Source organism: Danio aesculapii, chromosome 15 (assembly GCF_903798145.1).
Source record: "Danio aesculapii chromosome 15, fDanAes4.1, whole genome shotgun sequence".
NCBI lineage: Eukaryota > Metazoa > Chordata > Actinopteri > Cypriniformes > Danionidae > Danio > Danio aesculapii.
In genome coordinates this window covers 29921756-29948113 of record NC_079449.1, presented here as the reverse complement: position 1 = coordinate 29948113, position 26358 = coordinate 29921756, and the positions used below count along the sequence as shown (strand labels likewise).

The 26358-nt window shown below is 36.5% G+C and overlaps 1 protein-coding gene across 2 annotated transcripts in view; it reads right to left on the bottom strand.

Moving 5' to 3' along the window:
* ncam1b (neural cell adhesion molecule 1b) overlaps positions 1 to 26358 on the bottom strand; it is a 209967-nt gene that overhangs the window by 121228 nt on the left and 62381 nt on the right. The window lies entirely within an intron of this gene.

The window sequence follows — 26358 nt, the reverse complement described above, 5'->3', positions numbered from 1 at the left end:
CTTTTCAAACCGTTTTTTCTCCACATGCATAATTCAGCACTCTCTGATAGCACTTTTCATTAATTCCACACAAGCAGCTGATCTCTCCAATTTCATAAGCGCAAGGGTAACTATGGAAACCCCTCTGACACGAGCTCTTCAGATAAACAACAGTGCATCATTTTGATCCGACTAAATGAGAGGCGACAACAGACAGTGAAGCTAACAAGCTCATTGTCAACTCGGCCATTTCACCTCCTTAAGAGTTTTGCAGGATCATTTATTGCCTTATTGCCGCCGCATATTCAGCACAATGTCACCAACGCACCCCATTACGCTGAGATTTATCTCTGAGAAACTCCCAATCCCCTCTTAAACCCATTCGAAGGTAGGCTAAACAGGCTGTTTGCTTTTTGAAAAACAATGCGTCTTGCTGCTTTATCTTCAGAAACTCATAGGAATGGAAAGAGTAAAACAGGTCGATTTGTTTCAATCGAGGAAATGTAAAACCAAGAGCTTGGGCGTAAACTTTAGCGAGGCCGTTGCTCATTTCTCATTCATATGTCGGAGCACTGGGGATGTTTGGGAAATGAGTAAAGACAAAGAGAGCAGACCGAAGACAAAATTGATCTGCTCACAGATGGTGGCCTTTAGTCTTGCAGGTAATTTAATAAATGGACAAAGCCAGAAGAGGGTAAACCTCAATTAAATCAGCATATTCAATCGATACTATTGGATGTTTGCTGTTCTTAGTGGAAGGGCCATCTATTCCGTGTGCCTTCTCACATTTATAGTCTTTAGTTAGATGAAAGAGTAACTTTTAATCTGCGAATTCGGTAAATCGGCCAACTTTGGGAATGACATGAAAAGGCTTAAGTTCTGCCGAGGACAGGACTTTAAATTAATTAGCCTCTCATTAGTAGGGCATGCTGGGAGATGCATGGTGACACTGGAGCTGTGTGCGGAATGGTCGCAGACCTCTAATCTCAGAGGGCTCTGCTTGAATTCGCTTTGAAGAATTACAAGAACAATGCTGCCTACAGTGACCCGTTTTGCTCAACTAAAGACAGATTTGGCTTTTATGTTCTAACCAGAAGCATTTTAGCGAAGGAAAATTATTTATGCTTAAAAACTATGCTTGAAAGTAACTTTCAGTACAGAGAATTTCTTGAACAGTGATGAAAAATACCCTTTATTGAATTAAAGCTGCAAAAAAATAGTCCTTTTTCCAGATTTAATATGTCTTTTGTGTGCCCAGAATGTGTCTGTAAAGTTTCAGCTCAAAACAACCATCAGAGTATTTGTTGTAGCTGTCTGAAATGTCTGTATTATAGCCGGTAAAACTTGGTTGCTGTTTTTTTGCACAGGGTCTTTAAGGCTAGTCCTCCCCGCCCACCGTCAGCAACATGCCTCAATCGCCGCCCTCGGCTGCCTCAGGAAGCAGATCTCATGTAACGTTTGTGAGAAATACTACAGTAAGAAATGAGTATTTGACAAATTTTTTTGTGAGTTGCAACCATGAGTCACACACAATGTCGCGCACACGCGCACACACAGCGAGGACACACACACACATAGTGCAGACACACACCATAGCGCAGACACCCACACAGAGAGAGAGAGAGAGAGAGAAAGAGTGAGACAGAGACAACGCGCGCGTTTAGCTTCGCACTCTCTATCACGCGACAGGTTAATCTTCACTGCTGTATGGATATCTGTTATGTTAATTAACAAAATACACCTGATTCAACATCCACAAACCGGGATTGAAGCGTCTTCCTTTATAATTGTTCTGACACGCGGCTGTGCTGATGAAGTAAAGCTAAGCTAAATCGCTGTAATTCATTACACACGTGCTCTGTTTTAAAACATTTTAAACTTGTAAAACTCACTCTTGATCACGTTTGATGATGATTGATGATCCTAGCAAATTGAACAGACCTTTTATTCCAGGTTGCTTGGCGCATGCCTGGTCTTGTTTATATGATTATACACGTGACTACAGGGACATGTTAATACACACATCTGTCAATCAATTCGGTGGGCGGGGGGACCGCACTCCTACGTCAAGTTGCGGTCAATCTGTAAACCGCTCCAATTGGTCCATTGTTTTTATGTTGTTAAATTTGAAAAAAAGGACTGGGTGTGTCTATACACCATATCTACACACGTCTGTCCAAACAACTTGAAAAGTAAATTTTTTCACCATAGGTGCCCTTTAAGTTCAAAAAGACAAATATGACAAAGGGTCCCTATGATGAAAATCATCTTTTGGGAGCTGTTTGGACAGAACTGTGTGTAGATATGTGTCCACAGTCAAATTGGTGTGATATAAAGACAATAAGTCTCTTTTTTTTTCCTGATGTTAGAATATGACCCAAATCCCTCCCATTTCAAGGCCCACCGCAACATGACGTAGGATTGCGGTTTCCCCGCCCACCGAATTGATTGACAGATTATTTTATAGTGGGTTATTTATTAAGTATCTGTACTGTATATGACATGGGCCTGCTGGTTAGAACATTTCTGAAGTGGTTTGCATGTGTCAAATTGTAAAAGTAGACTTTTCAAAATAGTAAAAAATAAATAAACAATATCCTACTTAATAATAATAATAATAATAAAAATAATAATAATAATAATAATAATAATAATAATCCTACTTAATAATAATAATAATAATAATAATAATAATAATAATAATAATAATAATAATAATAATAATCCAACTAAATAGTAATAATAATAATAATAATAATAATAATAATAATAATATTCCTACTTAATAATAATAATAATAATAATAATAATAATAATAATAATAATAATAATAATAATAATAATAATAATAATAATAATAATAATAATCCAACTTAATAATAATAATAATAATAATAATAATAATAATAATAATAATAATAATAATAATAATAATAATAATAATAATAATCATCATCATCATCATCATCATCCATTCATTTTCTTTTCGGCTTAGTCCCTTTATTAATCTGGAGTTGCCACAGCAGAATGAACCGCCAACTTATCCAGCATATGTTTTATGCAGCGGATGCCCTTCCAGCCACAACCCATCTCTGGGAAACAGTCGGAGGAAACCCACGTGAACGCAGGGAGAACATGCAAACTCCACAATGAAACGCCAACTGACCCAGCTAAGGCTCGAACCAGCGACCTTCTTGCTGTGAGGCGACAGCACTACCTACTGCGCCACTACATCGCTATCAATATTATTAATTTTATTATTAAAGTAGGATTTTTTTCATTTCCTACATTTTTCATTTTTACTACATTGTTCTTTTCCCAACCGATGCATCGTACTATGATAGTTCAGCCATGGGTTACGTCGTTGTTTAAGAAATGCACCCCAGGACGTGTGCAAAGCAAGTGGGATTAAAAGATCTGTTCTGCTCTCTGCGATCATCAATCACCATCAAATATGATCAAGAATGAGTTTTACAAGTTTAAAACGTTTTTAAAACAGTGCATGTTAATGAATTACAGTCTTTATCACGCGTTTCAGTACAATTATAAAAGAAGACACTTCAATTACTGTTTGTGGACGTTAAATCAGGTATATTTTGTACATTAACATAACGATATCCATACAGCAGTGGAGATTAACTTGTATCCTGTCGCATTAGTCGTGCAAAAATGATGGGTCTGATGGATGTTTTGAGCTGAAACTTTACAGACACATTCTGGAGACACAAAAGACTTATCTTATATCTTGAAAAAGCGGTAAAATGGGTGCCCTTTAAGACATGAAAAAAGTTACATGCACAGGTCAGAGAAACCTACTGATTGCAGACCTGGGTCGTTCAATTAGAGTGAGGTAATGAGGGAAAAATAAGCTGTACTTGGCTAAGTGTACTGTAGCATAAAGCTCTGCATATCTATAAAAAAGGTCCTAATTGATTTCAACAGTAAAAAACTAAAAAATGCTATATCCACTGATACATGTTTCTGCTTGTGGGAAAAGTAATTTGTGATGAGCGTTGGTTCATTATGTAAATTTCTCATCACCACCTGCATATGGCTGTGTTAACGTGTCTATCTGTGTAACAAAAGATGTGTAGATGTTGGTAATTCAAAATACAGACATATTACATCTATAAATTAATGAAACACGGTAGTTTACTGTAAACATGAGAAATTACATTTATGATTTGTACTGTATTTTTAACGGTGAAATACTTAAAATTTTTTACCGTAAATTTTACGGATTACTTTTTTACAGTGTAGATATAGATATAGATCAGTGGTCCTAATGTTACACTGTAAAAAATGCTGGGTTCCACACAAGGGATTTGAGTTGTCACAACATGACGGAAGTTAACTTACTAATTTTTACAAATTTAAGAGGATTGAAAATAAAACTTTTTTTGGGTTGTGCCAAAAATAAAACTCAAGAATTGTGTTGTTTCAGCTTATTTTATATAAGTAGTTTGAACAAACAGCAAACATTATTTTTTTGAGTGTAGAAACAATAACTTCATATGAGCAAATTAGAATGTATTGGACTACAAGCAGAAGCCCATGTGAGTGCAGAAAAGCATTACAGTATATTTCAGTTACCACTTTATTTCGATGGCTCGCTGCTGGTGAGATGACAAAAATCTCATATCACAATATGTCATCTCATATCCTGATAACCATATATTGCATATATAGTTACTTGTCTGCAAATTCAATCAGTTTGGATGTATAGTTCACTGAAAAATGAAAATTCTGTCACAATTTACTCACACTTCACTTGTTCCAAACCTGTTTAAGTTGATTTCTTCTGCTGAACACACACACACACACACACACACACACTCACACAAAGATAAATTGAAGAATGTTGGAAAGCAGCAGCCATTGACTTCCAGTCTTTTTTGTTTCTATAGTTCCTTTGATGGCTGCTTGTTTCCAACCTTCTACGGAATATCTTGTTTCAACGAAAGAATGAAATTCATAAAGGTTAATAACATTGTGAGTGTGATTAAATGGTGAGGAAATGTCCATTTTTGAGTGAACTATCCCTTTAACAGTTTATATATACTGACTGCATGGAAAGGGCTATTTCTTTCTTTTTTAACCTGTTAGCCAGCACTCACTTTTGGGGATTTACACCTACTTAACTTTAAATAGAAAAAGTTCTTGACCCCAGTAAGCTACAAAAACAGATTAGGTATCATTGGAAAGAAGACACTTTGGGCTTTCATGCTCAAAAATATAAAAAGTTTTACATTATAAAGAAAGGAGAAAAAAATATACTCAATACTCAAAAATCTACTCATTCATATGTGATTATTTTTCTCTTTTGATTCAGATCTTCCAGGCAAATGTTCGATTAAGAATGTAGGCATATAAAATAAATAATACAATATAAAACACTTCAAAAACTAAGGATTACAGGCCTAATATAAAACATTGCTCAATAAAATGCAACATTTAAACATTGTACTTTCAAGCTTTAACTTTTCTTGCCATGCTGTTATTCATGCTTCTGCCTTCTTGCCCATGGTGGTGCATTCGGTCATCCAAATGATAATGTCGAAATATTACCATAAACAATGTATTTTCCAAAACCACTAAATATTGACAGAACAAAATATAAAAAAAAGGATCTTTTTTATTTTGTCCATACAATACATATTGTCCTATTGCACAGCCTTAGTCCACTGCAGAACTTTAAGTAAACTTGCAACTACAAGTCAATACTGTATTGAGTATCAGTAGACTGACTGTTCATCATCTAAATACTTTAATTTGAACGTCTTTAGACATTCTGTTGACTATAGGTGCATCCCAAATCGCAAACCTATGCACTATTCTATGAATAAATAGTATAAATAGTCTAAGTAGTGCATTCACACTGAAAACTTTAAAAATAATAAGTGCACTTTCAGTTTCTGCATGATGTATATATTCAACTAGTAAAATGAAGTGTAGAACGTTGGACACACACTCAACGGCTGGTGGAAGGGGCGAAGCTTTCGGGAGCTCATTTTGGATTACTTTATTTATTTTGGATTGTGAAAGCAAAATTCTACTACGAGAGTGAATATACCGCGTCCCGATGGTGACTTCGGTTATACTCATAGCAGGTATTATTTGGTTCTTTGGTCATTTATTTCACTAATTTGGCAACCATCAAACGTCATCTGGGAAACATTTGAATTTCCGCTTAGTAAAAACACATAAGTGTTCCAGTTGGGATGACACTACATACATATACTATGCTTTGAGTGTGTAAGTGCATAAGTATATAGTGCATAAGTGCATAGTGTTTAGTGTGCCATTTGGGACGGAGCTTATAAGTAGGCACAGATGGAATCTGCGCGCACAGAATTTTGCAGATTTCCACAGATTTTTAGCTCATCATTGATTCTGCTTATTTACTTGTGTAAATGTGTGTAAATTTATATTTATTCAGTTTTTAAATTAATTTCAGTAATATTATTGACTAATATAAAAATGTTTCTATGATTTATTTACAACACAGTTTGTAAAGTCATGTTTTCCGTCTTTTGGTAGATATGTTATATAGAAGACTTGCCTTGTTTACCAAATAAAGTGGATCTAATTGGATTTGCATAGTAAACATTAAATACAAGTTAAAACTGTATTACTTTTTAGTTTATTTATTAAGGTTTTAGTTATAATACAGATTTTTAACACAATTCTGCACAGAAATAGCAAAAAAATGTACGCAGATTATGTCTGGCCCTACTTATAAGTAATTTTGCTACTGGATGTTTACTACCAACAAGAATAGTATTAGTATACTGTCTGATTAACGAGCAAACACTTTATTTTGCTGGTCCATTACAGGCATTTTGTTGGCTATAACATAGTCCAAAGAATGTCTAAAGCAGACCATAAATAAATAAATAAATGTGAAGGAAAAAGTTCATATAAAATAGACGCATTAAATGAATGCTACAAACAAACGATCCCTTCAATGGAACAGAAGGAGCAGCTGATTTTTTTTCTAGTGTTTTGTGACATAAATCAATAAATAAGACATATGTGTGGTGCTTATTGAAAAAGTAAAATGTAGTATAGGGACTTTTATCAGTCACTCACTGGATTTTGAGATGTGGCACAGTTTAATTCGGCTAAATGATTGGAGAAATCCTCCAATATTCCACCAGAGACAAGTCTGACATTTCCCCTGAAGACCTCGTAATGACCTTTTGATTAAATGCACAAGTTCTTTTTTTTTAATCTTGAAACGAAACACTCACAGATGAACTGAGTGTGATCTATGGCATGGATTTATTTGGAAAATATTCAGGTTGAATTTTCATTTCATGCTGATTTTCAAGCTCAGCTGCGCTTCAAGGAACAACTTTAAAGTAGGAGTCTGTGGAACAGAGTATTTCACTACTGTATGAAAGCAATCCATTCTGCTTTGTGGAAGTGAACAGCCTTCGAAGGCATATAATTTGCTTGTTATAGTATAATAATGCATTTCTCATTGCTGCTGACCCTCCACAGAAATTGGGATCCAAATCAATTGAACCAAGTTTAAAAACAGCCTTGGTGACAGGAATAAATAAATATATAAATAACTCACAGCGACACACACATTTCCTTCTCATTAATTCTCGTTGTATTCTGTTATTTTTTACTCATAAGGAAAATCACTTCGACCGTCTTGCTTCTTACACAACATTTGTTCTTCTGTGAGACTGAAAATATTCTTCTTAGCCATTAAACAGTAAGTAAAGTGATGTCAGGGGTGGTTAAGCATATATATTGTCTGTACAACTCTTTTTACGTGAATAATAAGGTAGAATGTTTTAGGGTGTACTCACACTAGGCACGATTTACTTGAACCATTCCCAGGCGCAATAGCCCCCCGCTTTCCTCTCCCTCTCGGCCCGCACTCATATCGCATTTTTTGCCTTCCATGCCTGAGCACGCTTACATTATTGATGAGGCGACTGTTCAGTTCAACAGAAGAGAAGCGCACTCGCTTCATACAATAGAGATTGCTTTAGTTATATTAAGTCGTTTGATATGAAGTGACATACAGTCAAATCTTTTGCTGAACAGATCCACCACTTTTGATGCTCATAAATGTTCATGAAAGTCATCGTATTAGGTTTGCTGAAGGTGCAGATGTCGTGAAGCGGGGGTTTGCATCTTTGATTAACTATAACAGTTTGCGTTCATTGAAAAATAAGATTAATAAATCCATATGACATAGTCCCTTAAAAGTAACGCAGAGTCTTCAGTTTCACGCTCAGGCACGCTTTGCAAGTGTACCGCGCCAAAGCCAAACCGAACGGCACTCTGGCACACCTCTTCCAACTGCACCTGGGCCCGATTCGGAGCACTCACACTTGTCAAACAAACTGGGAAATGGAGGTAAAACGTGCCTGGGAACGGTTCGGATAGCCTAGTGTGAGTACATCCTAAGTCACCTTAAATGATTCAGACAATGTTATAATCAATGTGTAAATTTTACATTGGCTATTTATATTTGACACATTTAATAAAGTAACATTTAATTTATTAATCAAAATTATTTAAGTGTATAGAAGAATAATGAGTGAATTCCAACCTACAGCAACTTGAACAGATTTGATTCTCTAAGAGGATGTATTTTTACATAAAACAGGGGAAGTTTGCAGTCCTGCACAGTAAATGTATGACCATGGTAGATTGCACTTTTTATTTACTACTTAACTTCCATTAGTGAGCAAGATGTCTATAAAAATGCAAACTTTAAGTCAATTTTTTTTACTTTAAGTCTATATGTGAATACAATAATCTACTTTTACTTTTACACTTAATAAGCACTTTTTTCTGTGTTCTTGTAAATGAGTCAATCAGATCTTTGGATCACTTAAAAGGTCCACCGTACGCTGGATCTGTCGATTTTAGACAGCAGACTGAAAAAAATTCCAGCATAGATTAAGGTGCAATCATACAGTACATTCACAATGGTGTGAACCATTGTATATATTTATTAGGGGTGTCAAAACTAATTGTTTCTTCTGTGCACCGCGATGCAGACACGGACAATTTGGTATCGGTTCAGTAATAATCATAACCGGTAATTATGTACCGACGTCATTTATTTCATATGCACTCTGTCGCGAGGGAGGTGAGCACAGGTATTTACAACACTCCAGGCGTCAACTACTTAAAAACGCAGAAACTGTGCACAATTTCACTGCGTGTGTGTGTTTTCTGGACAGTCTTTCACTGACACTTACAGCAGAAGCCCATATTTCTCTGCGATTGAGGGAATGAAAGTGAACTCCATTTCTCTCTCTCTCTCTGTGGCCCATTTCACCTGCTGGCACACCTCTCGGCTGCTGGCATGACTTTTCCTCCCCTCTCTTTTCCTCTTGGCTGTTACAGCGATACTTCTGGATATAGGTCTGCATTCCGAATAAAGCACGGGAGCGGTCGGTAACTCTGGTGTAATTTTAACAGGAGTGGGCGGTCTCACAATATCACTCCCGAACGAGTGAGCGAGCGCGCGCGCGTGTGTATTTGTTTGGTGCTGTCTATGTTTGTGTATGTGCGTGAATGAGAGACAGTGTGGTACTGTGTGTCTATGTGTGTGTGTGTGTGTGTTTATACAGACAGCTTGTTATAGCCGGCCCCAAAATATAAACTGTGTATGGAAAGCATCGTCAATGCACCATGATATCGAATTAAACCGAATCGATGGCATGATAATCGTAACCGAACCGAACCGTAAGGCCAGTATACTGTAGGTTCACACCTCTAATATTTATTTGTATATTATCTATTATTTTTATTATCAATATTATTACTTAAGATACAGATCAGAGTAAATAATTTAAAGGGTTAAACCCCTCCAAACCCCCATGTAATTTGCATCACGGTTGATATAGTTAACAGCTCACTGGAAGGAGTGACTACAATTTCAGCTTGTTAATGGATTTCAACAAGCACATTTATGGTAGTTTTACAATACTTTCATGGAGCTTTTGTACAGTTTGACAGCTGCAGTGGCCCATTCATAATAAAAAGCCTGAGCATTTTAGAACAATACCTTCTTTTGTGCAAAACAGAAGAAAGAAACATTTGGAACAAGGTGAGTATGTCTTCATTGAAGAAATCAATGGTTGTGCGAAGTGTTTCATGCATGTTTTTCAGTCAGTCGTGAGTATGTGCAATTTTCATGATGGATCTGTGTGTGTTCATGTGTGTGTATTCGTGACTGCAGCTGGATGTGTCTTGGTTCTGACAGTCCCACCCCCTCAGACACACATCATCTCACCTCATCTGTTTTTCACATCCAAAATGACGCAAATGCAAAGCATGTGAACACTGTTGACAGGATTGTGTTCTTGTATACCATCAGTTCAAATATTCGAATGAATCATCTTAAATGTTAGCATTCGACTCGCCAAATTATTTGATATCGTCTTTCATATCTGTCAAACTCCTCTGAGAAAACAAATGGCCCAGCAGCACTGTCACACTCAATCTCAAAAATAAGACATGAAGAGATTCACAGGCATTTCTTTCCCGGCATCTCTGCTGAGTACTGGGAATACCTGAATTTCTGCTATTTTCTACAACCCAACTGAAGTGCATGCCTAACCAGCTGGGTTAGTAATAGATTTCGATTTGAAATGCTCCGCCTGCAGTCTGACGGGGGTATCATGGGTGGGTTAGCATTCCTCAGGGAAGAAGTTCTTCATGACAAAAGAGAAAAACGCCATGAGAAACGCCGTGTGTGAAACCGACTGTTTACTAGCACTGTGCAGGAAAACAGGAGCACGGGAGAATAAATGAAAGTCAGGAGTGCTGAATGTCACATCCACTTTAAAACAGCTGTTTGCAGCCATTACAGCTTTACAGTGGCACTTGGATCAAGAAATGCAATGTAGAAAGAGAACATACTCATTACAGATCATTACGAGATGACAGTTTTACTCAAATTAAAAGTGTTTGGTTGTTTGCTATACCGCTACTCAAGTCATTTTCACCACATCTGCAATGACATTTCCCATTTGATTGCATTAGAAATGACAGCAACAGAAATTGTAGACTGGTCAATATTTGTATTCAACAAGAATACATTAAAATTGATTGTAAATACATTTATAATTAGGGATTTTTTTTCTTGAAAGAGAAAAATGACAGAAAGGGATAAGCCTAAAAAGTCATTGCTCCACCACACTGACCAGCAGTGTTCAGTGTGCTGGTTTTACTCTTTCTGTAAACTTACCGCATGACCTGAAGCAACTTTCATACCATACGCAGAAATCACTGCGCTATGAAACCCATTCATTTCAATGGCTTGTGCTGCCGTTTCTTTGTGCACCATCTAAAGTGCAAGAGCAGCAGAGTACCGCTTAGCTCACATACTTGCAGTTAGGCCTGCACGATTCTGGCTAAAATGAGAATTGACGTTTTTTGCTAATAATCAAGATCACGATTTTCTCACGATTCTGTAGATGTAAAATGAAGGTTAATATGAGTAGCCTATTAGTATTGTTTTTTCCTCAAACATATGGTAAAACAACAATATTATTAGGCCTATGTGTAGGTCTACTGTTGGTTAAAATGCTCAATTTTGTATAGACTTGCAATGGTGGACTTGAATAGACTTTAAATTTGTCCTGGTCGTTAATGCACAGTAAAGTTATTACATCAGAATACAACTATTAATCATTTCCAAGTTGAATTATTATGTTTGAGACATATGCTTGTCATTTCTCAATGACAACTATATCAGACCATTATCAGATTCCCTCTTGCATTATATAGGCTAGATTAATTATACTGACTCAGTAAACATTTATTTTCATTCACAACCCTTTGTGTTCACTATGAAAGAAAAACATATCAAATGCTTGTCATAATCATAACTGTAAAATGTGATATGATCATTTATATGATGTGTGTGCTTTTACTTTTACTGCCGAGTGCGCTTATGTCATGGCCGCTGTCACTTTGAGAAGAAAAAAAACACACATGCAAATCATATTCCCAAACGATCACTCTGTGCAACAATCTGAATGTTATTTACAACTTTATTACCTGTTATTCACAGCCTATGCAGGTTTTTTTCATTAGAGAAGAAATCATTGGTGAGCATGCGCACGTCCTCTCGGTAGTAAACAAACAGTGTATCAGCTCACGTGTGATTTTGCAGTCATGAATACATCAATACATTAAGACAGAAATGACATTTTCGGGTGTATTATACCTTATAAATACAGTATGTGACAATTTTAACACCATTTAAAGGTGTCCAAGTTGCTGAGCAACATAGGCTATATAAAACAATGTGAAGACAATGCTACCGCCTTTCACTTCTCTCCTGACCTTGAAAATATTATGGGCTGAATCGTAGAAAAGCTGAATTAAGATTGTATGTAGGGTTGAATTGAGATCGCAATCTTTTGTTTAATTAATCGTGCAGCCCTACTTGCAGTGGTAAAATTCATATTTGCTGAATATTCAGCTGAGTGGATATCCAGTTCATTTTCTGATACTAGGTTGTGCCTATAGAAGGGTATCCGCTGCATAAAACTTGCCAGAGTAGTTGGTGGCTCATTCCACTGTGGCAACCCCTGATAAATCAGGCACTAAGCCGAAAGAAAATGGGTGAATAAATGAATGGATTTTCTATTTATGAACCAGTATATTTGCCTATGTATGAACTGCACATGCTCAACAGAAAAGCAAAGTCCACTTTAATAGTGAGCCGACAGAATATTTCTATGTAGCTTCATTTTTAATTTAATTTCACTTTTACTATTAGTTGTATTAAAGAAAACTCTTATTCTAAATTGTAATGCACATTTAATTAATCAGTACATTCATAAAATTACAGCTCAACTGGAAATTACAAAATAATATTCTATTCTAAATGTGGTTTAATTTACAAAACTACGAGAAATATCCAATGCATAAATAAATAAGGCAGCTCCTAAGACCATACAACTTAGAGTAAAAACATAAACCATTGTTTTAATATTATGGGTACAACTGTAAAATGAAATCCGGATGACTCCTTAGTGACAAAAATCATTTATTTAGATGAACTGGAACTGGGCTGGGTTTTAAGGACATGAATGCTTTTTACAAGTTTATAATTATGAAATTACAACATGAGCGCACCTAACGTCATCTGAAAAAACCTCTACTATTAACATTACAACTCGCATTGAGTAAAATCCACTGGATAGAACATGACCATAACTCCAGTTCCACATTAAACCAAATATCTTCTCACTGACTGACTCTCCGTCACGATTTCAGCATTTCCAGACCCAGTCTTGTCTATTAAAACATGTCTGGTTAGAGCATAATTGTCGGTTTTGCTTGAGGGACAATGGAGTTTATTTTTAGTCAAGACAAAGCGAAGGGAAGATTTACAATCGTTGTCTCAGACATTAATTGAAAATGACATGTTTAAAAAGAGAGAAACACCTCATTTTGCAGCCTGATTAATTGTCCAATTCTGAAGCAGACAGAAAGACATCTCCAAGCGCACTTCTGATCTCTGCCGAACACAAATTTACATTGTTCAAATGCAAATGCGCTAATCATTTTAACAAGTTGTCTGAGATCTCAGTTCCGATTTAATCTAGATTCACCACTCTTTTTTCTTAACGCTTCACTGATAAACATAAACCTAAAAAAATGATAGCAAGAAGAGCTCTAAAATGCATCCGGAAACCTTTTAATCTAAGCCTGCACAAAAGACCCATGATAAAAGCGATAATGGGTATAGAGGGACTCAATTACAAGGCTTTTTATTAGGTGGAGTGCATTCATCTGCTTTTATTCGCACTTCCACATTCAGCTTTAGTCTTAAAGGTGCATTTGAGAAAAAAGATCCTATAAACAGAGCCAATAGGTAATGATGTATGATCTGAACTATAAGATGTTCCTCAGGTCTCTGTACTAGGTGTGGTACCTTTTTCCACAAGTGCCATTCGCAAAAAAAAAAAAAAAAAACAGCTCACAACATTCTCTCTGTGATGTGGCGCTGTTGCTTGGCAACGTGCCGTCCCGTGTGTGTGCAGAGTATGTTAATGAGCTGAGTGGCACGGGTGTCCGGTGATCCACCAGAGCAGAGCAGAGCTGCGGGCTATGTAACATATGTAATGAGAGCGCAGAGACGCTGACATTTCCGTGCACAAAGCTGCGCCCAATTCTACATAGTAATGTATTAATTTCAAAGCTGTAGGAGCGTTGTTTTACATAGTGGCATTTTAAGACACAGCTAGATTTGGTGCCCCATGGGTAGCACGCTGTTGTTTACACCCTGCTGTTCCATTCACCTGGGCTGACTCAATTCTACAAAAGCCACAAGCAACTAAAAGTCATCTGAAAAGGTTACAGAATGGCACATTTGTTCTGAATGAGGCCAACTGTGTGAAAGAACAGGGTTGCTGAAGAAAGAAACCAATCAGCTTGGCTCAATACACGACTGGTCAATTGTTTAATCCAGGGGTTTTCAGAGGCATTTTAGAGGCAAGGACCTCTAAAAATAACAAACCCCTTGTGAGAGACTGACGAAATAACGCATAAAGGTATGCAAGCTATTTTTTTTTTCTATGTACATAAACTCTTTTAAGCTGGCAACAAAACTAAATACCTGTTTTCCAGTCTCCAGTGGTGAAAATCAAGCTTTTAACATTGTTTACATGTCTATCTACTGTTTTTTAAATGCCTACAGACAAACTATTTGCAAATTCAGTCATTGAAAACATTTCTAAGCATTTTTTTTGCCTGCTGTTTTATAACGAGTCTCAAAAATGTGATTTAAAACTACTTGTTTTTTTTCTCAGCATTACAAATACAGCTTGTTAAACAGTATTTTTTTAAACTAATTAGTTTAAAAATTAAGTTACACGTAATAAAATTAAATCACATAGGGAAAAATGTATTGAACACATGAAGAAAATAAGGTGTAAAAAGGCATTGAAAGCCCAGACAGCAGCTGAAATTTCTCAGTAATTATTCAGTCAGCAAATGCCCTCCTTCAGTGTAAATTACTATTAGCTGCTTCAGTCAAACGTCTACATTAGCAAATGATGAAGCTGTCAAAGACATTTCAGGGACATTTCAGCAAGACAATGATCCAAAACACAGCCAAGAAAACTCTGGTTTCAGAAAAAGGAAATAGAGCTGCTACGATAAGTTACCTGAACTTATTGGATTTGATTCCAATACAAAATAAGACATGAAGATCAGAGTTCATAGAAGAGACTCACAGAATCATTCAGATTTTTAGACTTTGTTGATGTCTGGGGAACACAAATTACACACGTGCATTGAGCAATGCATGCAACTTCATTCTCCATACAAGAAGCAGCTAAAAGCTGTTTTTACCAAAGAAAAAAACTTATATAATATTAAAATTATTAAATGCATTTAAGTCATTTCTCCTTGTGTCATTCCATTATTATTGCATACAATGCACGTAAAAAAAAAAAAGGGAAAAAATGTATCCACTATATATAACCAATAACGACGACTGGAATGTCAAAGCTTTCATACCATTATCTCCATTATGTCAAAAGATTCCATGGCTATGTGTGTACCGACTGAGGGTTATAGTTATAGTCAAGCTATTTTAGGTCACAAAGAAATTGTTTTATTTGGAAAAACTGGGATTAAAAATTTGTGACTACTGGCGGACTGTAAATACTTTTTTTTATATCACAATAAAGCTAATACTACAATATCCACTTGGTAAGTTTGATGTCACGTGAAGCTGCTTCCAGGTCCAAGTGCCATAATAAACGTTTACAAATCCATGTATTACCCTTTTAAAATCACAACCATATACATATATGTATATATATATATATATATATATATATATATATATATATATATATATATATATATATATATATATATATATATATATATATATATATATGTGTGTGTGTATGTATGTATATATATGTATATATATATATATATATATATATATATATATGTATGCCATTAATATATGTGCATATATATATATATATATATATATATATATATATATATATATATATATATATATATATATATATATATTAGGGTGGGTCGATAGACAATGACATTGTCCATTGCCAATGGCTGATAGACATCACGATGCTGAGTCAGCATCACGATCCTCAGCCCCGCCCCTGTCGCAGCGGGGCAGAAAAATACACATTTAGGCCCCGTTTACACGAATACGTCTTAGTTTTAAAATACCATTTTAGAACAAAAATGATCCACATTCACACTGGCGTTTCATCTAGCATTTCTGAAAAGCCCTCCGTCAACACTATACCGCTGAAAACGGAAATCACGTGACCACACACACGCACTCTGCAGTGTATGCACGCGTCCGAGCTACTGCAATCAACCGGTTCTTAGAGCACAAAACCCCAGAGAGCAGTGCATGTCGGACAGTTTATCAAGCATGTACCGCTGGATCGCGTCTCAGTATAGTTGATAAAGGTGATATTTAATTAATCTTGTTTTTAACGACTCTTCTGTCTTTTGAATCTATTAGGTAACATGTCACAGCGTCAGTACACTGCTTCAATCTTTTGCTTTCACGCTTGTACTTAGTAATTTTAGCGAAATCCTCAGATACTGTTAGTTGGTTGCTGTTGGTTGTGCACCTTTTTTCACACAGAATAAGTGATTGACAGGTGGTAATTTGTGTGTAACTTATCTTTATTTATTTATGATTTGGTTATGGGTAAAACAAACACCATCCTTTTTTTATAAATTTTTCAAATATTGGTGTCTGTGATGCAGCAAGTCCAGAGACTGTAGTGCACATCAAGATTTTATATAAAATATATATTTTATAAAAGACTAAAAAGTGGTCATGAATGAATATTTTTCTCAAGAGTAGCGATTTGGACATTAAAACAGTATTTCATATGTCATGACTTAACAAGCGGATAAATATTATATTATATTATATTATATTATATTATATTATATTATATTATATTATATTATATTATATTATATTATATTATATTATACCACACTTTCTTATTTATTATTTTATATATATATTTTTTTAACATAATATTATTTGTGAACATATTATTATTTGAATGTTATCCCATTCTTTCTGCTAAAGGTAAATGCTTTCCTTTAAATTCTGTGAAGGAACATGATTGCTTGATATTGACAGTAAAATAGGACTAGCACGTTTACGTTAGGAAAAGGACCTAAATCTCCTTATGATGGCTCTATTTCATGGTTTATAGAGCATAATGATGACTTTGTAGATATTCTATTCATTTTATGGGTATTGCAATGGCCAATAAAAAAAAGAAAACTGAAAACTCTCAAATATGCCAAGAGTTCTAATAATTTGGCCATAATAGTTTCATTTTAGCCCAGATTGTCCATTCATTTGTTTTCCCTGTGTCACTTTCAATGATCTCAGAGAAATACCCGCACTAAAGATGATACTTGATAGACTTGATACCATACATATTATGAGTGACAGAATGAATATTAAATTATATACATGTTTGAAGCAAAGATCGTATAAATTATAACCTAATCTGTAACAATAAATCCTGTGGCAACATAAATATCCTTTGTGTATACTGTAGATGCGCACAAGAAATCTGTTTATACTTTTGCTGTGATAACAAGGCTATTGGGTTTGCACTTATTGACCCTACTGATTCAGTGGATTTTAATAAGCATGCCTATAATGTCTAATGGTGATGAAGAGCATGTACAGTGCCTCATGTCTCATGTATAGTGATCATAATGCAAGGCAAGCACACTGTATGCATGACCTATTTTTTTTAGCAGCATTCAGTATGTTGATAGCGGCTTTAAAAGGTATGTTCACCAAATATTTTCATACAACCACATAAGCTTTGCCAATGACACAATTAGGCATGGGCCGGTATAAGATTCTGTCAGATAACCTTGGATAAAAATATCACGGTTTCACGGTATCACGGTATTAAGATTACTGCTTTAAAATATATTCTTTTTAAATGTCTGGGTAAAAACAACAATTTTTTCCCCTTTAAAAACAATATATTTTGTTTTTTGAAAGATTTGAAATGTTATTTACAATATTTTGGAGCAGTAAATCATTCAAACGAACCACTGACTTCTGCTGTCTTCATTAGTTAAAAAAACACAGAATTCTTAAAAAATGTAAAAAAAAAAAAACAAAACAATGTAAATAAAAAATCTTACACATACCTTTGGAACGGTATTACAGAAAATTTTGTCGGTTTTAAAACATTGATTTTTCCAAACTGCGGTATATCTTGAAAACGGTTACCGTCCCATGCCTAGACACAATACTGTCTACAGTATGTATAACAGTATCATCATTTGTGTAATTCATTCATTCATTCATTCATTTTTCTTCTGCTTAGTCCCTTATTTATCAGGGGTCACCACAGTGGAATGAACCACCAACTATTCCAGCATATGTTTTACGCAGTGGATGCTCTTCCAGCCACAATTCACAACTGGGAAATACCCATTCACTCAATTTTGTTTACCCAATTCACCTATAGCGCATGTCGTTGGTCTGTGTGGGGTAACAGGAGCACCAGGAGGAAACCCACGTGAACACAGGGAGAACATGCAAACTCTATAAAGAAATGGCAACTGACACAGCCAGGGCTCGAACCAGCGACCTTCTTGCTGTGAGGTGACAGTGCTAACCACTGAACCACCATGCCGCTCATTTATGGTATTCATTCATTCATTTTCTTTTTCAGCTTAGTCCCTTTATTAATCTAGGGTCGCCACAGCAGAATGAACCGCCAACTTATCTAGCATATGTTTTACGCAGCAGATGCCCTTCCAGCTGCAACCCACTAATGGGAAATTATGGAATTCATTAATTCATTCATTTTCTTTTTGGCTTTGTCCCTTTATTAATCAGGGGTCACCACAGCAGAATGAACTGCCAACTTATCCATGCCCTTCCAGCCACAACCCAACGCTGAGAAACACTTGCATTCACACACATACACTACGGCCAATTTAGCTTATTCAATTCACCTATAAGGCATGTGTTTGGACTGTGGGGGAAACCAGAGCACCCGGAGGAAACCCACGCGAACACAGAGAGAACATGCAAACTTCACACAGAAATGCCAACTGACCCAGCCGGCGCTCGACCCAGGGAACTTTTTGTTGTGAGGCGATCGTGCTTCCCACTGTGCCACCGTAACACCTTTTGTTATTCATATAGGGGTAATTAATGGCAGATTTAAATTAAACATGAAATCCAAAACAGACCAGAGTAAGTCTATTGTGTTTGTTACATTATTCAATACATTACTGAAGCTAAAACTCAGAAAGAGAGAAGAAAGCATGATCACAAATGTGATTTTCACAATCCAATCAGTTTCTAGTGGATAAAACAAAAGCCTCTTTCCCACTTGTTTCTCATTGAAAAGGATTTTTCACTTGAAAATGCATCACAAGTAAAATGGTATAGAAAATGAATGCCATTTCATGGTGACATTATAGGAATTCTTCAGAAAACATTCCAGCTCTTGATGTTACCTGCACTTAACTGAGTGTTCTGTCAACTTGCGACTCTTGCTGGGTAAAAGCGCCACAAGGTTTTCTTCATGTGGATTGAGTTCACCACATACTGTAATTAAGCTGATTTCAGTCACATCATTCCACGGTCTGAAGTACTGATGAGACAAGGTACAGTACAATAAACCTTACAGTTTCTACAACATCACGGTTTCAACTCCCGTGCTGCTGCTGCTGCTATTTTTGCAGGAGCTACTGTATGTGTAAGACACCTGTCACGCTGCACTGGCTCATGGGCCAGCTTAAGCAGATTACCGCTGTGTATTTACAGTCGGCACTGCACCCAGAGAGATGCCACTGTGTGGAGAATATGATGAGCTACTTATCCGCAGCCCTGGGGTGGGTGGAACCCTTTCCCAAATGAGCGAGCCATCGGCAATCTGCTGAGCTGCGAATATTTTGATTTGTTTTGTTTTTTTTGTTGTTTAAATAATACACAAGCCTCGCTTACTGGCTGTGCGAAACAGCATGCGATGAATCCAGTGAGTGACGTTACATAACACGGTCAGTCGCTTGCATATGGGAAACAATCTGGGGCGAAGCGTCAGGCTGCAAGCGGTTGCTAAGTCAGGCTTGCATTTGCTTGCTGATCATGCCACAACCACAGTGATCGTCCCTGCTACCCGTTGCTATGGAAACCACACCCCCCTTCAAACCCCATCCCTCCTTGCTCGTAAAATCCATGTGAAAAGGATGCAATAGACCACCACTGGAAAAGCTCAACAGAGCCCATGAGGGCTGAGGGGAGCAAATGCTAGTGGGCCTTACAGCCAAGATTGTGCAGATTATTTTTTACTGATTGGATTTATTATTAATAAATATTAATATATATCCCAACAATGCTATTTTACTAATATTTGTTTAAAGAAATGCCTAGTTGAATTGCAGTGAGTGTTGCCTTATGCTAAATTTAGCCCTACCCACATCTTGACATTACATAATAAAGGAGCTTCCAGAGTACAGAGTGTACTGTTTACAATGCTATATTATTATAAAGAGCAGACAAAAATGTTAATTGCTCATAATATCCCACCGAATGGGTTTCATTGCTTTGACATTTTCTGTTAAACTATAATTTATTTCACATTATTTGTTTTTTGGAAATAGCAAAAAATAAAATAGCTGAAAATCTGTATTTTACTCATTGCTTTGTGGTTGTTAGGGTGTAACCAGTTGTTGTTTACTGGTCTAAGTTACAAAATCTTAAATCTAAGCCTCTAATAGACACTGTGTCTCTCAATACATAATTTGACCCGATTATTATTTTTTACATTGATTAAATAAGCTCAACAGCAAATTAGTCTGAACGCACTTTACCTTGACTTAAATCATAATGTAATGTAATGTGTTGGTATTTATAGTGCATTTATTGTATGGCCATACACCCAAAGCGCTTCACATCATGAGGGGGGGTGGTCTCTCCACACAACCACCAGTGTGCAGCATCCACTTGGAGTCACAGGTGCCAGTGCGCTCACCACACACCAGCTTTGGTGGATTGGAGAAACAGTGATACAGCCAATTCAGTGGATGGGGATGATTGGGAGGCCATGATGGTTAAGGGCCGATGGAGGGAAGTTGGCAAGGATACGAGAAGTGCCATGGGATTTTTAATAACCACAGAGAATCAGGACCTCGGTTTAACGTCTCATCCGAAAGACGGCTCCAACTGACAGTATGGTGTCCCCTTCACTATACTGGGGCATTAGGACTCACTCAGACCACAGGTTAAGTGCCCCCTGCGGGCCTCACTAACAACACTTTGAACAGCAACCCAGTTTTCGCATGTGGTCTCCCATCCAGGTACTGACCAGGCTCAGCCCTGCTTAGATTCAGTGAGTAACCAGTCTTGGGCTGCAGGGTGATATCATATGTCATAATCATATGCGTTTGGTAAATAATATTAATAGACACCAGGCACGTGATCAGCTGAGGACAAAAAAGAAGGAAGACACGACCAAATTGTAGAATATATATATATATATATATATATATATATATATATATATATATATATATATATATATATATACATATTTATGTGTGTGTGTGTGTGTGTGTGTGTGTGTGTGTGTGTGTGTGTGTGTGTACTGTGGCACTGAATAAATGAAGATATCAGGACGGATGACTTGCTGAGGATAATAACAAATGTCCATCCTGTAGCTGTATTTATAATGTACATAGAGCGCACGTGGTCGTGATGTGCCAATGTGAAAGCGGAAAAAGTGCACAGCCGCGTGCATTCAAAGCGATATCATAATCTTGCATATTGTCAGCGGCATCGTCATATGCAAACATTATAGGCCAAACAATATAAACTGACATCCGGAATGAAGAAGTTAATGCTCCTTTTTGTGCACAATGATGAACAATGAAGGCACAAACCATCAATCAGGTCTTCTGCTTTGATGACGATGAACCTCACTGAGACCCTTCCCACTCCTCAAAAAAACAAAAAAAAAAAACTTCGGATTTATGCAAAAATTCAGGGGTTGCCCCATTGAGCTCAGAAAATACCGAAATCTGTATTTATACGGAAGAATCACATCCTTGTACGCTATATTGCCCAAAGTTTTGGGACTTCTAACATTACATGCGCATAGACTTTAATGACCTGATCTGTAGAGATGTATATGGAGTTGATCCACCTTTTGCAGCTATAACATCTTCAACTCATCTGGGAAAGCTTTCCACAATGTTTAATGTGTTTATGGGAATTTTGACCAAGTGCTTTTTTTGAGGTCATACAATCATGTTGGATGTTCACGACAAGGTGGTTTATCGGGTTGAGGTCAGGACTTTGAGCAGGCCAGTCAGGTTCCACCACACCAAACTAGCTTTAGGAACTCTGCTTTGTGCACAAGGTGAACAATCACATTGGAGCAGAAAATTGTTTATTTTTTCAAATTTATTTTTAAATAGTTTTTAACTGATGGTAAAAGTCAAATTATTGACGAAAGCCTACAGATTAATCAGTGCTATCAGTGGCCAAGTATTTATTAGAGTAAACATCAAAATAATTGATTTTCAAAATAATCATTCACAACCCCAAAACAGAAAAATCAAAGCCCACCAATTAATTAGTGAAATATTTAATTATTAGATGATTAACCTTTCTAATAATTGCCAGAATAATCGATTATCAAAATAATCAAAGTCCATTAAAAATACATTTACAATTAGAACAAGCATAACTATTTCAACCCAGGCTCATTCTGATTACGTACCCCTATATACATTTCTGGAGAGAGCAAAATACATCCCAGGAGCTACGTTTTTGACTGATTTACTGACTGACTAACCAACCAATAACCCCACCCTCCCCTGCCCTAAACCCAACCAATAGTGTTTTAAAAACCACAGATTGGCCCGCCCACCCACTTGCCTAAACCCAACCGCAGCGTTTAAAAAAGCAATCCAGAAAAAAAGCCCCTTGATTGTTTACCATTTTTTCAGATTTTACCACATTGTACCACCCTGTTATTTGCACTGTTTATTTTATTTTTTGTTGTTGTCTTACCTGCTTTCTAGAACCGTTCCTAACCAGACTCAAATCCTATTGTCACAATCAACTCCACTCTGCATCTCAAGTCTGTCAATGTACATGTCGAGCTACCAGACAAACTGGCAGCAGAATAAATAAAAAACCACCAGAATAAATATTTAACCTAACTACAATATAATAGTAGAGTAATCAATTGATTAAAACCTACTTATTAACCTGTTATTAATCCATGCTTGGTCAAGTCATCATTTAATACAGTGGTTCTTAAACTTTTAAGCCAGCGACTCCCAATGTAAGATCGTCAAGAACTCGTGACGCCCCACTACCAAAGCATATACAAACAATAAAAATAACCTTTTTTAAGGTGATCACAATATTTTAACTATATTTACTTTACATTACAGGACTCAAAATTAACATCTTTGCTTGGTAACACTGGTGCTCCTAACTTTTCAAATGTAGACGCACAAGCCAAAATTTAGACGCACCCACCAATTAAAATTTAAAATCAGCACTAATCAAAACTAACAAGCAAAAAATATATTTGCATGCGTGAGGAAAATTCCGTCCCACAGACTTTACAGTGAATGCTTTAGTTATTTTCATAGCGGACTTGAAGCCACTGGAAGTCTTTTATCCACTCTTCTAAAAATGTAAACGGTGGATTAACATTCACCACATGATCAGTAATCAGATGTGCTATTTAGGTGGCTTCGAAAACTAAATCTGTCAGTGTTGTTTTCATTCTCATCTGCAGCGCTTTACATTTTCGCAGTTGTCGCTCCTGTCATCTGAAGGCAGACGGCGTTGACTGAGTGATAGACAGCTGATTTTAACAAATCCATCAGCGTTCAGTTCTAGAGCGAGTGGACCAATAAGAAGAGCGTGAAGGCGGGCAAGCATTATGGGCTTTGTTTACTGCAGCAAGTTGACATGACAACAGTTTTTATCTATTCCTGAGCGCTGCGTTTCAAGTGCAAAGATGCATTCTGCCTGAATGTGTCCTATACTTTATGAATTCATCCTGATATTTCTAACGTTTCCTACTTTTGTCTGATGGGTTTATGCTGTTATGCTTAGTCAAAGTAGAAGATTCCGGTTTTCACATCCAGATGCATGCTGTATTGATAACTAGCGAGTTATTCGCTGCATAGTTAAGATGTTCCATTCACTTTTTTCAAATTCTAACATTAATCAGTAATAACTTTTAAAAAATCTGAAAATATTAGCTTTCACTTGTAATACTGAAAAATATATATTATAATCACTGAAAATTACACTAATACTCAAAGTCCTTTAAAAAGCATTGGTCAAAAAGTTAAAAATGACAGACACCCAGTTAATTAATCACTCTAATAATCAATGATTGATCAACATGTTTGATTATAAACTGTGACATTCAGACTTAAAGTGATGAAAAGCAAAGCAATATGTCAAAATCCGAATTGAACTGTGCATGTAACCACACCGAGTACTGACTGCTGAGCAAGAAAAGCGCAGCTAATTAATTTATCTCGGTGTTAGCAATTATAAAACCCAAATCACAGCCATTATCAAAGACCCAACATGTTTAATCACAATGGCGCACTTCAAACGCTCGCAAAACTTGCTTCCCCCTGCCTGTTGAAAACGATCACTGAGTCACGCACAGATCTGAGAGTTACTCCAGGCACATGAGATCTGACCAAATTTCAGGCAATTTGCGCTGAGAGCCCATCAACATCTGCGCATAACTTTACAGAAGCTCTCCAATGCAGCACAGGCCAGAGGATAATTCCCTCTCCCTGCCTGTAATGAGACTTTATTTAAGTGGCAGACTAGAAGAGAGTAGAGAAGGCAGATATTCGGAGACACTTAAAAAGGCTGCATAACAGCATCAGACTCCATCCTACATGCTCTTCAATCGCAGCTGCTGCTTGTGAAGGCTGGACTGTTTGTGCGAAATTCAAGGGGCTCGTGTTGCATTCTGGTAACAAGAGGAAAACATCAGCCTTTGAAAGACTAGGCTTAAGCCCAATAATTTGATAAGGCCTCTGGAGCACAAGGCTATTATGATAACAAGCATTCATGCCTGTAAATGATGAGGGGGTTCGTGACCAGACCACCAGATAGAGGGAGGGGATGGGACCTTGAGTTTTCACATAATCCTCCCTAAGTATTATTTGTGTTGCTGGCATTTATGGTACATCTTGTTGTCTGCTCTTGAGATTTGATCTTGCAACAGTGGTTATTATGTTTAATGTTTTTTAATCAAAAATAAAATAAAATAAAATAAGATAATAAATAAATAATAAAATAAAATAATAATAATAATAATAATAATAATAATAATAATAAATTAATTAAATAAATTATTATAAATAAAATTAAATAAATAATACAAAAATATAAATAAATAAATAAATAAATAAATAAATAAATAAATAAATAAATAAATAATAAAATAATAAAATAAAATAAAATAAAATAAAATAAAATAAAATAAAATAAAATAAAATAAAATAAAATAAAATAAAATAAAAGCTTCATAATTACCCCTTTAGGTACTGGAAATATCCTTCAGAGATTTTGGTCCATATTGACATGATAGTATCACTCAGTTGCTGCAGATTTGTCCTCTGCACACCCCTGATGTGAGTCTCCCGTTCCACCACATCTCAAAGGTGCTCTATTGGATTGAGATCTGGTGACTGTGGAGGCTATTTGAGTACATTGTCATGTTCGAGAAACCAGTCTGAGATGATTCATGCTTTATGACAATGGTGCATTATCCTGCTGGAAGTAGCTATCAGAAGATGGGTACACTGTGTTCATAAAGGGATAGACAGGGTCAGCAGCAATACTTAGGTAGGCTGTGACATTGACACAGTGCTCAATTGGTTCTACTGGGCCCAAAGTATGCCAAGAAATTATGCCCCACACCATTACACCACCACCAGCCTGAACTGTTGTTACAAAGCAGGAAAGATCCATTCTTTCATGTTGTTGATGGCAAATTCTGACCCTACCATCCAAATCTGGCAGCAGAAAGTGAGACTCATCAGATCAGGCAATGCTTTTCCAATCTTCTATTGTCCAATTTTGGTGAGCCTGTGCAAGTTGTAGCCTCAGTTTCCTGCTCTTAGCTGACAGGAGTGGCACTGCTGCAGGAGTGTGTTTTTGCTACTTTAGTCCATCTGCCTCAAGGTTCGACGTATTGTGTGTTCAGTTACTGTTGCCTTTCTATTGCCTTTCTATCAGCTTGAATCAGTTGGACCATTCTCCTCTGACCTCTGGCATCAACAAGGCATTTGCAC